The following is a 14,216-nucleotide window of genomic DNA, read 5'->3' on the forward strand; positions in this document are numbered from 1 at the left end:
AAAATTTTCTACATGACGTTCACATGATGACAATTAGGAGGTACAATACTTGCTTAATATTGAAAAGCATATAATAATTTCAACCAATGCTTGAATTTATCAGTAGTGATTGACTTAATCAACATAATATTTGTCAAGATTTAAATAACTATAATTGACCTCATATCAATATACATTATTGTTTAGCAAATTAATGCTATTGTGACTATCACAATACAACCTTTACTCAACATCAAATTTTCTAACTAATCCTCTAAGGCCTCGTTGTCAACCTCAACTACCATGTACTTTAATTCAATGGTAGACTTAGCCACCATGGATTGAATTTACGATTTTCATTAAATATGTCCACTTATAAGAATAAAGATATATTTTGTTGTAAAGACATATTTAATATGTCCACCCCATTTTTTTTCCGGGCATAGATATTAATATAATTTTATATATTTTTAAACTTAAAATGTACAATGTCCCGCGGACCCAATCCGATCCACCCTCATTTTTGTGTAGGGTGAATTAAGGTTTTAGACTCGCATCCTTAACTATGTTCGCCTCGCCCACCCTATTTTTTTTGTGGGCTTTTGCAAAGCGGGTCTAAACAGGACATACATGCCCGTTTGTCACCCCTATCTCTATCACATGCATAGTCTGAATCAATATATCTTGCATTTGAAGGAACAATCTATTCACTACTATATATACTTCTTAAATGAAGAGTTATTTACTAAAGAGAAAAAAAGAACTATCGGTAAGAGATGTGAGGTATTTCTCACATTTTCTGGGATGATTTTAAATGAAAGTGAAGCCTTTTATTTATAAGGAGAGAAATGGTGTATTTTTGGAAATAATTCATAGGCTAAATAAATGACCTAATTGATTAGCTAATCGATTATGTACTTGCAATAATTGATTATTATTGCCCAAATTAGAAGGTTTTGATAGAGAGTTATTACCATTCATTAAGACATTGTCACAATCAATTATAGACTTGATTATCCCTTATCTAATCAATTAGGATAAATATCTAATCGATTAAACAATTATAAAAAATATTCAATCAATTTGACAATTTTCTAGTTAATTGGCTAGGCTCCAAAAACATATTTGGTGATTTTATTTGAAAAGCGAGGCTTAAAAAATACCTCTAAGCGTGTGCGTGTATGTTTTAGCCATAACACTTCCAGAAACGCTCTTGTGTCTTTACAATACACTGATCACTCAAACGGACACGATCAGACGAGCTTTCACACTTCCTTTCTTTCACACTCTGAATCTTCAAGTCCTTTTTCTGGATATACCAATCAAATAATCACTTCACTTAAATCTTCGTATGGATGAGACTTGAGATATCTTCAAGTCAATAACCATCATCAAAGAGTTGTAAAGATATAACTGGTGAGATCATAAACCCTAGTTCTTAGCTTGATTCATAGGAATAACTTGATCAACCAACTCATGTATCTTTGCCCACTTAAGCTAACCTTAATAATTTCTTGACATCATGCATTTTCAAAATCACTTCAAGTGTTGTTGCAATATCACATGTTATCATCATCAAAATTGTGACATCTTCAGGGATAAATAGATCTTGTCTATGAGCTTTGATCACTTCTTGGTTATAACTACAAGCACATAGTTCTGCATTTTCCCATTTTTGAAGATGACAATGCATATCTTATGGAGGTAGTAAAAAAAGATGGATAAAGTTTGGAGTGATTAAACTCCCCCTAACATGAGTAGAGAGTATACTATACTTCTCCTTGAGAGTTTACTTCTCTCCATTTGTTATAATAAAAAAGGAAGGTAAATATGCAAGAGATAATTTTAAATATGAAAGCATATTGTCCATAAAGTTAAACATATTACTAAGGAGGGAAATAATTTAAACAGGAAATTGAAGGAATTGAATCTAAGCAGGGAAGACAAAAATTTGAACACACTTAAAGACTAAAAAACATAAGTGAGGGTACTCTTTGCTATCCACATCATCATCAATTAACATCGCTGGAGGTAGATATCTTAAGTATTGGACAAAGTGAAAAGCTAATAAGTTGATTGATCAGTCACCATTTATGCTATATTTATTATCATTTTAACATGTGAAAGTATGCGAGTTATTTGCATTTTCCATATAGTTTGAGTGGTTTATATGCCGGTTTCTTTAATTTCGTATTCATATATGTTTTAAGTATTCCTAATGTTTTTGATATTTTTGGGAAGGTTGTCGTGTTTTGTAGGTTGGAGGAAGTCAAAGAAACGGTTGGAAAAGGAACGCAACAAATTTTTAAAAGGATTCACAAAGTCTATTTTTCAGCATGTTGCATATCATGATATACCTGTGGTATTTTTATCATATATAGAGCTCTGTAACTCAAAATGACGTGGGACCTGCTGAAAATGAAAGCTAACATCAAGGGCTACAACTTTCATAAAGACACAAAAGGCTAATTCAGAATTTCTATATGCGTATCAGATATGAAAAATGGTGTATCTCTGCCTATACGTGTATGGCCTGCTCCAATACACGTATGGCACCCCCCATACGTGTACAGGGCCCAAAAGTCGCAAAATAAAAAAGCCCGGTTTGACGTATTTAAAGCCAGAAAGTGATTTTTTAAGGGGGGCTTGATTTTTGATGACAAAAGACGGTTTAGGAGCTGGAGAACACACTGGAAGCGAGGTGGAGCATAACCTTCAAGGATTTTCACCATTGAAAACCTCTTCATATTGATTCTTTGTAATGTTTCTTTTCATTAGTATGAGTAGTTAAGCACCTTAGTGCTACAGAAGGGTACCTGAGATTGACTTTGTTGATAATTTTGATTTGAACCTTGTATTGAATTATCTTTTATTTCCTAATAGATTTATTTCTTTTCTGAGTTAAATTCTTTCTCTTTCAGATAAATTGAGGATGATTTACAGTTATCTGTTAGGCAATACGATCAATAATAACGCTTGATGGAAATATTGTCTCTTAGATATCACCTAGGACTAGGGATACCATTTAGAAACCTATATGCTTTGATAGTCTAAAGTATATATTCTTGATAATTGAATGCTTAAATTCATCTATAATTCACTATGGACATTTGAGTTAATTTGAATGTTTAAAGGTTTATTCACTAAGGACTTAGGAGTATATACACTTGAGAACATTAATCTTTGAAGATAAAGTAAGTTGATACAAGGGCAAGTTAGGATTATTAACGAGTTCATGATCAAAGCCTAATTCCTAGCACACTTTACTCATATTGTTTTCTACTCTATTTTAATTATGCTGTTATTTAATCTTGTTCACTACAAACCTAATTCAAAATCCCTGGTTGCTTTTGTTTAACTAAAAATAAAGGTGAACCCTATATCATCACACAGTATTTGAGATTGATATTTTGGATTTTGAATTATTACTACACTGGCAGATTACTACACATTCTAATTTACCAATCATTGATCTTATCACGTGTCCTCGACATAGGGCATTTCGAAGATGTCATAGTCAAAATATTCTAGATTTATGGGTGATTCTTTATTTTGTTGTTCCATTCTTCTTTCCATTCCTTTAGAGGGTTTTTGAATTATTTTTCCATTAATGATCTCGTACCTCATCATTCCTAGTGTATCATCTCCTATCTTTGTCACATCTTCCTCAAAATCTTATTCGTCAAGGTTGAATTTGGTGAATTCTAGGATCTTTATGATCAAGTCACCATATCATAGGCATATCCCTTTTATTTTTTCTTGCCAACATGTTTTATATCACTTCACTTGCCCAATTTGTTTCAATTATATTTGCAATCATCCACACAGTTGCAACGTCAGACCTAGTTAGGTGACTGAATTTGCTTTTCCTTGGAAAGATCATGTAATTTACCATACAATCAATTAGACGAATATTAGAACTCACAAAGCCAACAGTGAATGGGGTATGTACCAGAGAATTTGGATTAATTAGAAATGAGGAGGCAACAATATTGTAATTGAAGTTGTCCCCTTGTTCATCTGGATTGAAGATAGCTCCCTCATGGGGAAGATCCAAAATGTTTGCAAAATATTCAAAAGGTATGTATATCTTATGTTTTCTTAATTCAAAAGAAATTATTCCATGAATGAAGTAGATATTTGAAAATAAAATTTTGACTAAGGACGGTTTCACTTTTCTTGGAGGGTTGCATACTGCAGATGAATGCAGTTAATTTCAAATATTCAAAGATCTTGAAGAATTCACATTCTTGAAAGACTCTGGCATCTAAAGTGTGAATTCTCAAGATGGTTATGTTTGCAAAATCTTGAAAGAACCTTCCTTATTATTGTGATAAGAAATCATTGGCGAGAGGAAATGATGGAGAGATAAATCTCAGCCTTCTCAGTGCCATGATAATAATGATAATGTAATACTAAAGTGGTATTCTTACACAAATAAGAAGAAAAAAGAAAAATATGAGAAACAAGAGAAGGGAATATAGTTACCTATTTATAGTGCTTCTTCTAGTGGTTTGAGCGTGCAAAAGTTTCACAAAATCAATAAGGATTTAGCCCAGAAAATATGAAAAGCAAAACCTTCCAAAAGAGGTCATGTAATTGATTAGATCATGATGTTTTTAAAGATCTCATGTGTTTTCCATTAATGCACTGATTTGATTTATTTAGAGGCAAAAATTAAATTTTTGATTTGATATGAAATTTGAAGCATGGAGATTAGATAATTGATTAGCTTCTTGATTTTCAGCCTCCGGTGCTTTTTGAGCCTTGGGCTAGATTTTAACTTTGTCACCCTGCTTTTACATCCTTCCTCATTAGATTTGCACCCCTTTCTTGTCAAATGCTAAAAGCTCATTTATCTCATTAGTGAAAATTATTTTATATTGATGAGAAAATAATAAAATCACTTATTTAAAGGGTTAATCAGAGTTTTCTGATTATTCAATCTTTAAATAGTGTACTTCCTTAGTTATCAAGTAACTCTGATAAAAACTCCCCCTTTTGAGGGAACGATAACACAATGTTATATGTCCTTATCTATAAATCGTTGGATTGTTAGTTGGTTAAACATGAGATATATATATATATCCACTATAAATTTATCTTTTCAACCTATTAAGATGTCAGTTGATTATCATAGATCATAAGTGTTGAGACCATCCTCAACAAACATTTGCTTTGATCACGATCATTGATATATACCATTAGTGAGCATCCTTTGATAATGAGCATCCGTACAATCAAACACTTCTATATACTCGAAGGTATACTAATTTGATTTGCATAGATATATTTAATATGCACATCGACTTTATTAAGGGTGCAAAACATACCTGCAAAACACTAAGGTTTCACCTTTGGTATCCAATTTTTTTTGGATCCTAGTGTGTTAATAATTCTAAGTTGTCTAGGGTTACTACCTTTAGACCTATTAAATTTATCATAACAAAATGGCTCTAGACGACCAAATGTATTGTAGTGAGAGCATTTATAGACATGTCAATTTTCTTTCTTCCTATTAAACCCTTTACTATGTGTTAAAGCCATATTTAAACCCTAATCCACTTTTATTTAAGGAAGGACTTTTACTTGATAGAATCAAGTCAATATTTTATTTCCCCTTAGTAAATTTACCTAGGATTTTATGCAAATATTTTGCTTCTTTTTCAACGAGACACAAGTCTCACATTTTTCGGCTAGGTTTCTAATATAGTTATTTCACGTTGAAGCATTTTATTACTCTTTTCTAGAAATTCAATATAATCTTTAAGATCTAAAAAACACTTATTAATCTTAACATTTTCTTCATTAATTGAAACCATTGCTTGTATGATAACTTTGTTATCTCGTGGTCATCTTCTTTGCAATATGCTTTTAAACAAACTTCATATTATTTGGAATAGGATTCTTCGAGGTCCCTACCAGAGGTTGATTCTTCAAAATTTCTCCTTGAAGTTGAGTCTCTGACTATATTTCTCATTGAGACCCCATTCTCCTTTATTTTCTCGATTATTCCATTAGATGAGACTTCTTCATCATATTCTTTTTCCGATTAAGTTTCTCCATTTGATGTTGAATCCTCTAAGGATTGTTCTTTTGAAGGAGATCATTGGAGTTGATTTGTCTTCACAGGAGTTTGTTGATAAATTTTCTAGAGATGCTTCTAGATTTGAGCTCATACCTTCATCCTTTAGTAGTTGAATTAACTCATTCAATTTCCCGACGATTTATTTCTTCTTGGATTTTTCCTAAAGGTTGCAAACATTCTCATCTCTCGATTTAAGAATTGGGTCAGAGTTCTAATTCCAATTCTTAATTCTTAGATATTTGTTAGTAACGAAGGTTATGATATGATCTCTGAAATTTGTAAGGATTGAAGAACATTTATTAATGAAGCTATCATCTTCTTCTCCTTACGTGTTCATTCGATCTTGTTTAATACTTGGAGAAACTTCATATATCATTTCAAAAATGTCCCACATTTTCTTGACAGATTTACAATTATGGACATAGAAGAATTGATTTTCATCTAAGGACATAACTAAGAAATTTTTGTTTTAAAATCTATTTCAAACTTTTTCTTTTCCTTTACGGTCCAAAGAAAATATGTTTATCTACTTCTTTACCATTTACATGGTAAGTATGGATAAATAGACCATTGATTATAATTTTTCAAAAATCAAGATCAAGAATTTGAATGAATATTTTAAATTCACATTTCCATAATTCAAACCTTCCACCATTAAACGGTGGAGGTTCTTTAGGAAAGTCCCCTAGTTGAAAATAGTGTTGGAAGTCATCTTCCTCCTAAGAACATTAGTCTTTAAACACATGTTAGACTCTAATGCCACTTGTTGAACATGTAACTCCATACACAAAAAGGGATAAATTGTAGAGGTTTGTAAAACAATAGTTTAAAATAAAAGGCTAAATATCATTTTTTGTATTTTATTACTCGGGGTCTAGTTTTGTCCCTGAAATTTTAAAAAGACTATTTTGATCCCTCAACTCTAAAAATTGGACCACGTTAGTTCTTTCCATCTATTCTGTTAGTCAAAGTCAATGAGTAAAACTTTGTGGAACTAACGTGGAATGCCATGAGACTAGACAAACTTTTGTAACCGATTTAGCGACGGAAAAATCAATCACTAGAAAAATTTCTCAGATTATTGTGGTAATCTCTTCAATATAATTCAAATTTGTTTATTTTTGCAGACCCATATCTAAAATCACAAAAACTTATGATCTGGATACCATGACCTTAAATTCCCATATCTGCAAATCTAATTTTGGTGGTGGAGATTTCATCTATGACGATTTTGATAAATATACATTTATGGATTGATGAATGTGAGTTCTGAGTTTTTCTTGTGTTTGAAAATTTTGGGTTTATATTTACAAAATTCATCCCTCTATTTTTCTTTGCTTTAAAAAATTCCATAACTTACTATCAAATGTCACTTAATTCTAAGTGACAACTTCAAACTGTGAGTATCAATTTAGAGTATTTTTTCATATTTATGTCCCCGAATTCCCTTGATAATTCGTTGAATTGAACAACCAAGTTGTCTCAAGACATAATGCAAAATGAAAGAGTGAAAATATTTATGAGCACAAAGGAATCAAAAGAATAAGATTATAAGAAGCATACCAAAACAAAACCAACAAGAATACAGGGTGATTGAGCAGAAAACAGAAGCTTCAAAATCAGTTAAATCGCCATTAAAACACCCGACATCCACAAAAATAGAATTCAAAATGGACACGGAGCTTCCAAAAACAAGTTCTAGTAAACAACTCTTAAGCAATGTTCTTCTAGAATTCTATATACTAAATACTTCAACAAAAGTTTGAGTTGCTCAAGCTGGATGCAGTAGGCTCCTTTTGACTCTAGGCGAGACGTCTTATGTTAGAGAGCCAGATTTCTCATGAGGATAAATATGGAATAATATAGAGTCTAACAAATTAAAGCATGCATGTAACCACTGCCTAAAGTTCATAGATTGTTGAACATGAGCATCCAAATTGAGTAGAAAAGCCATAAGAGATCAACTATCAAAAATATAAATAGTTGCATTTTTTTTCATAACTATAAGCAAGGAAAGCTTGGTAGAGTAGTTCATTATCATAACATTAGGAACTAGTTCAAGATAACCTCATGCCCTAGTGACAATCATTAATAGTCCTAACTTTAAGAATTTGAATCCATAACAAAAGAGGGTCAATGGAATATGATGACAGAAAAATGAGAAGTTACATCACAAAATATAGCTGAACCATAATGAAATACGTAAAGGAAATTTTGGATTTAGAGAAAACAAAGAAGGTAGTGACTAGATGTCAATTAGGATGCCACACATGTAAAAATGGACAACGTTAATGAGAAATAGAATGAAAGAACGTATATGACACAGTTTAAAGAAATAATAGATTATCTTGATCTTTCTAAAATTAATGGATCAAAATAGATCCCGAAGTATAGACAAAAGACAAAAAAAAAAAGTATTTAACCAAAACAAAATTATCTTTTAAAACAGAGTTTGAAAACATTTTAAAAAAACATTTAAAAATACAACGAAAATTAAACGGAAAATTAAAGATTTAAGGAAAGAGAGATAACATCAAGAATTTATAGAGGTTCGGTCTTAAACAAATGACCTACTCATCTTCTAAAGAATTCTTCTTAAGAGTATTCAATCATGCTTGAGAGTTTTTAGAAGATTAAGCCCACAAACCCCTTATACAAAAAAATTAAGTTTTAGACAAACATATAACTAAACAACAAACTGAGGAATGAACCGGTTAGTTTTTACTCCAAACAACAAGCAGAGTTTTGAGTGGTTAGTCTATCCTCCAAGCTGATCTCGAACCAAGCTGGAGTTTTGAGTTAACTATCCTCCAAAATTTATCGAGGTTTACATGGGATGACCATGAACCGAACCGAGATTTTTGTTGGGCTTATCTCAAACCTACTGAGCTTTTACATAAGATAAACTCAATAACCGAGTGAAATTTTATACCAGATTGATCTTAAACTTGCCTAACTTTTAACCGGGATGAGATCAAAAACCATTGTGAAAAGTTTTCACTGGTTATTCATCACAAACCCAAAAGAGAGATTTTCTTCAGTGGTGGAGCTCACATATCAAATAGAGAATTATATTAATCCCCAAAAGAGCTTTTACACATGTTTATCTCAAAACTAAAATGACTACTTCTTAAAGGAAGAATGATTTACTCAAGAGAAAAAAAAAGGAACTCTTGGTAAATTTATAATAAAGCCTTCACCTAACACAATTTTCTCATTAAAATCAAGAATCCTCTCAGAGCACTATGGATAAAAATGTGAGAGAAAGAGAAATGATTTAAAGAGATTGAGAGATATGAGAAGTGAGGTGTTTCTAACGTTTTCTAGGATGATTTTAAATGAAAGGGAAACCTTATATTTATAGGCCAATAAATGGTGTGTTTTTTAAAATAATTCATAAGCCAAATAACTGACCTAATCGATTAGGTACTTGCAATAATCAATTATTGTTGCCTAAATTGAAATTTTTCATAGATAATCATTATCATTTATTAATACACTTTCATAATCAATATACACCTGATTATCCCTTATCTATTAGATTAGGATAAATATCTAATCTACTAGACAGTTATAAAAATTCTTCCAATCAATTTCACAATTTGCTAGTTAATTAGACAGATTCCAAAAACATGTTTGGTGATTTTATTGGAAAAAGAGAGGCTTCAATAATACACGTGTGTGTGTGTGCACGCGCGAGTGTGTGTGCGTGTGTGCGAGTGTGTGTGTGTGTGTGTTTGTGTGTGTGTGTGTGCGCGCGTATGTGTGCGTATGTGTGCGCGTGAGTGTATGTGTGTGTGCATGTGCGTATGTGTGTATGTGTGTATGCGTGTGTGTGTGTGTGCATGTGTGTGTGTGTATGTGTGTATGTGTGTGTGTGTGTATGCATGTGTGTGTGTGTGTTTTCGTGTTTACCTATCATATAATCACTTTATTTGAATCTTCTTGTGGATTAGGGTTGAGATATCTTTAAGTCAGTCACCATCATTAGAGATTTGTAAAGATATCACTATGATCATAGACACAAATTCATTAGCTTGACTAGAAGGAATAATATTATCAACCACATCGTGCATCTTTGAACGCTTGAGTTAACATCAGTCATTGTTTGATTTCACACGCTATAAAAATAACTTCAAGTGTTGTTGCATCATCATGTGTTGTCATCATTAAAACCATGACATCATTAATGCTAAATAGATCTAGATTTTCTAAGAGCTTTAATCACTTCCTGATTATGTCTACAAGCACATAGTTTCACAAACTAAACTCAAACTTGTTAGACAAAAAGAAACTGAATACGTGAAAAGTTTTATGAATGAATCAATCAAAAAGTGGTGAGATTTTTCCTAATTTATAAATAAAAAATATTTAAAGGATAAACGTTGAGTTGACATTCATGATTATTGACTTTTTCAGTGGCATTATGATTTTGTGCCACATAAAAAGGAATAACTATGAGGTGTTTTGACAAATGTCACATTTGTATTATAGACTATGTAAGTGTAACATGGCTACATGTTTCTAGCAAAAATGTGTTATTCAATAATAATAATAATAATAATAATAATAATAATAATAATAATAATAATAATAATATCAAGAAAATGCTCAAGTCATTAATCATCTTCTTCAAGAATATGATCAAAATTTTGGTCAATACATTAGTTCAACTAAATGTAAGCTTTATTATGGACGTGCTTCTGAATCTAGGTTGAGACACATTGCAAATATGTTTGGATTCCCTATAGAACATACACCATTTAACTATCTTTAAATTCCTATACTCAAAGGCAAGCTTAGAACTCACAATCTCTAGATCATAACAGATAGAGTATTCGTCTAAGGTAGCTACATGGAAGAGACACCTTTTTTCTATGATGGGTAGGGTTAAATTGGTCTAGTAAGTCATACGAGGTACACTTCTGTATAATCTTAGGATACATGAATGGATAATAAATATTCTTAACAAACTAGATTTTTTTCATTAGAAATTTGTGTGGATAGGTAGCATAAACAGTAGAAAGTTGATTATTATATCTTGGAAGGTTATTTTCTCACCTTTGTCTAAAGTGGATCTTGGTCTGAGAGATATGAAGACAATAAATAAACTGATTTTTTTTATCTCTTTATTGGAAGTTGTTGACTATCAATAGTCAATGGTCTTCTATGCTTATTAGTAGATACTTTATGCACACAAAAATCAATCATGCATCATATTTCTTCTTCAATGAGGCATAACATAAAGCATTCATTTTCCTTCTAGAGGAACATAGTAGATGGTAGGTTGGTAATGATAATAACATTGATTTATGGACTGACAATTGATTGGGATGCAAAATTAAATATTTACACCTAGTATTACTAGTGGATATTCAATTTATGCAAGTTGATAAGGTCAATTAAATTATTCAAAACATCAATTGGAACATTCCTCATGATTTATACATTTTGACTCCTCAAATTGTTGAAGACATTTTAAATACTAACTTTTTCATTTGATAATACTACTACTGATAAACTCCTTCAGACATGATTTGTAAATGATAATCTATCTTTAAAAGATGCCTACAATTGTATCAAGCGGGATCATATTGAGCTTTCTTAGGAAAAATTAATTTGACATCCCTACATACAACCTTCTAAGTTATCAGTGACTTGGAAATTAATGCATAATATTATTTTAACAAAAGACAACCTGATTCGAAGGGGAAAACATATGGTTTTGAGGTGCTCTTTCTGCAATTGTGATGAGAAAACTACAAACTACTTCTTTCTTAGATGCATGCACGCTTTACTTTTTTTTGCATTGGATGGAGAGGTTGTTTAGCATAAGCGTTGATAGAACTAGTTACGAAAGCTTATTCAAACTTGGTAGAAATTTGAGCTCTCAAATTCAGAATCTGATCATAACTCTCATCATAGTAATTCTTTAGAAAAACTTGGCACATAAAAAATGATATAAGGTTTCAAAATGGTAACATTGAATTTGATAAAGACATTATTTATATTAAAGAATTGGTCTATATGGAATCTACTTCGTTCAAGGGGAGCATTTACTCTTCAATTCATGAGCTTACAATTATCAAATGATTTGGGATCAAATGTAGACCTCCTTCTGCACCTAGAGTCATACAATTTAATTGGTGTTTTCCTAGTCATAATTGGATTAAGTGCAACATGAATGAAGTTTCAAGAGGAAACCCTGGAATTTCAACTTGTGGTGGCATATTTATGGATAATTTAGGAACATTTGTGGGATCTTTCTTAGCTAATATTGAATTTTGCATCTCCTTTCAAGTTAAATTGCATTTAATCAAGCTTGTTATAGAATATGCTAACAAGAAAGGTTAGAGAAATCTTTGGCTTGAAACTGACTAAATGTTGGTCATTCGTGTATTTTCTAATTTGAATATTATTCGTTGGAATATTTTAATTAAATGAAAGAATACTTTACACAATATACACTCCTTTATATTCAAGATATCTCACATTTTTAGAGAGGGAAATCCATGTACATATAGATTAGCAATGCATTTTTTTGTTGAATATGACACATGGTGGGATTCAATTACTATTTATGCTTTTCAAAGTTTTTTGAGAGATAGGTTGAGCATGTCCAACTATCGTTTTTTCTAGTTTTTTTGATGGGTTAGTGTTTTGTTCTAGAACTAGAAATAGAGTGAGGATCGAAAGTGATCGTGGATTTGAGCTTCTGTCGTAGTGGAAAGAGGGACCCGCAAGGTTAGCACTCTTACATTCAAGTCATCACGTGAGGAAGAAGAGTGAGTTGGAATTGTGTCTGAAACTTTTTACCTCAATTTGGCGCCTTCTTTATATATATATATATATATATATATATATATATATATATATATATATATACAGAGAGAGAGAGAGAGGAAAATAAAAAACTCATTATTTGTTAGGAATGGATTGCGGAGAGGCGTTGCATGTGAATGTAGTTGAGATCTTTTTGTGTTCATCAGAAAGAGAGTCCTCGTGTGCTGGGAAGGTTCTATAAGGATTATAATTATTATAGGGTGGTCGGTTAGGGTTGATATGACCAACACATAACAGTTTCCCCCTAAGCTCATGTCTATGCTAGCAAGGCATGGGTTTGATCCTCAGTGTCGACTGCTAATCACTCTCGCTTTTATATCTGGAACAACAAAAGAAAATGTTTCACTCCCCTAGGGATTAGTTCATTTGAGGCTTTATACTTCAAACGTATTTTTGGAGGTGTCATCATTAGGACTCTTGGAAACCGAAACACTTGAGTATTATGTGCAAGTGATTTGACATATTCAATAAAGTCTACTTCCTTTTGCATTCTAGAGTATAGTTCTTGAAACATTGAAGTTGTTTCCTTTGAGTCATTTTCCCAATTTAGTGGTCATCTTTTTCTTTGATGTTTTGTGTGTGAAGGCATGCTTCTCAAGTGTTTGGAAATGGACTTATGTCCATAATGAAAAAGACTTTTTTTCTTCAGAATGTTAATCTCTCAAAATGGTCAAATGAGACTCTGAGGTTTGCTTGTTGTTTTGAACGCGTGAGTCTTCTAAAGTGAGAAGGTTTCATAAGTTCAGATGTATCTAGTCAGAACTTGTTTGGTTAAACAAATCTGATTTATGGATAGTTAACAGTTTCACATTAAATAACTTTCAATTAGTGGAACATTTTTAAGACAGTTGTTTAGAAAACTGAATTGTTTCTGATCTGCTGATGTGACACGTTGGGTGAAAAAATCTTGAGATTAGGTAAAATCTTCATGCTTTACCCCCTTATCATAATTTTTGCTCTTCTCTAAATGTTTTCATGATTGCAAAAACTTCTATTTAAACACACTTCACATACTTTCGCTACTATCACAACCTACACTTTCTCTCTTTGAGCTTAAAAACTTTCAGCAAACCCTAACACTATTTTCTTCATCAACAATGGCGTCTTCACAATAACCTGCTCAACAATCTCAACAAGTTATTGTTTCTACTCAATGTAATCCTCGTGGTTCTTCATCTCAACCAAAACCTCAAATTCCTCATCTACTTCAAGTTGTTTCTTTAAGATCTTCTTCAGGAAAATGTGTGCGTGTTGAAGATTCTTATGATACACCTGAGGTTACTTTGTCTACTCCTGTAGATAATCT

This window comes from Lathyrus oleraceus, chromosome 3, assembly GCF_024323335.1.
Source record: "Lathyrus oleraceus cultivar Zhongwan6 chromosome 3, CAAS_Psat_ZW6_1.0, whole genome shotgun sequence".
NCBI lineage: Eukaryota > Viridiplantae > Streptophyta > Magnoliopsida > Fabales > Fabaceae > Lathyrus > Lathyrus oleraceus.